This window comes from Leptonychotes weddellii, unplaced genomic scaffold (assembly GCF_054177405.1).
Source record: "Leptonychotes weddellii isolate Sample4059 unplaced genomic scaffold, ASM5417740v2 HiC_scaffold_13762, whole genome shotgun sequence".
NCBI classification, from domain to species: Eukaryota; Metazoa; Chordata; class Mammalia; order Carnivora; family Phocidae; genus Leptonychotes; species Leptonychotes weddellii.
This window is the reverse complement of record NW_027717647.1, coordinates 778-2,060: the sequence shown is the minus strand read 5'-3', so window position 1 is coordinate 2,060 and position 1,283 is coordinate 778. Positions and strand designations below refer to the sequence as shown.

Here is a 1,283-nt window from a genome sequence, read left to right as displayed (position 1 = left end):
GCCATGGGGATCCTGCACCCCCAGTTCCCAAAAGCCTCCTACGCTGTGGACGGGGCACAGACTCGCAGACCAATAGCGGCAGGGAAAGGACTTTAGGGCAGCCCCCAGACTGAAACGGGAGCAGCGGGGCCCCGCGTGCACACTGGGGGGCGGCTGGCAGTTTTAGAAGCACAATGGGCAGAGATGTGCCCCCGAGCCCCAATCTGGAGGCGAGGACTGGGAGTCCTGCTGAGAGGCACACAACCCAGGATGCTGCAGTTTATAGCAGCACAGACAGAAACAGAGATAGTGTGGCCTGGAAAGCTCACTAAAGAACAGACTGCAATCTCTCTGTTCTGAGGCAGAGGACTGGAAATGATCTCTTCTGCTCTGACTCTCAGAAGAGACATGGAAAGCCACCAGGGAAAGCCGCCAGAGAACAAAAGCCCCCCCAAAACCGGTTTTCACTGAGCCAATCCCCCCCACACACACACACACAGAAGGCAGGGCAACTCCACCCAAACAGGGTTGCCTGAGTAACAGCGCGACAGGCCCCTTCCCCAGAAGACAGGCTGGGAGAACAAGAGGCCAACAACCCTAAGGTCCCTAGAAAACAGGTGCATCTTGCTTGGGTTGTGGTCAATAAGATGGACTCTGTACATTCCCTCAACCACCCCTCAACAGAATGACTAGGAGGAGGAACCCCCCCAAATAGGAAAGACTCAGAGACTGTGACTTCTGCCACAGATTTACAGATGGATACAGATATAACCAAAATGTCAGAAATGGAATTCAGGATAGCAGTTGTGAAGACAATAGCTAGAATGGATAAATCGGTTAATGGCAACATAGTGTCTAAGGGCAGAAATGAAAGCTGAACTGGCAGAATTTAAAAATGCTATCAATGAGATCCAATCTAATCTAATCTAGATAATCTAACAACTAGGGTAAGTGAGTCAGAAGAACGAATTAGTGATCTAGAAGACCAATTGATAGAAAAGGATACTACACTTGATCTTAGCCAAAAGGCTGAGAAGCGATTGATAGAAAAGAAGGATAAAGAGGAGGCCAGGGAGAAACAACTCAAAATCCATGAAAACAGAATCAGAGAAATAAGTGACACCATGAAATGTTCCAATGTCAGAATTACTGGGATCCTTAGGGGGTGGAGACAGAGAGAGGACTAGAAGATATATTTGAGCAAATCATAGCTGAGAACTTCCCTAATCTGGGGAATGAAACAAACATTGGTGTCTTAGAAGCAAAGAAGACCCCTCCCAAGATCAAGGAAAACAGGCCAATGC

General features: G+C 48.4%; 1 pseudogene; it reads right to left on the bottom strand.

Moving 5' to 3' along the window:
* Nucleotides 1–863: 863 nt before the first annotated feature.
* Nucleotides 864–1,020, bottom strand: LOC145718308 (U2 spliceosomal RNA; annotated as a pseudogene).
* Between the last annotated feature and the right edge of the window lie 263 nt (nt 1,021–1,283).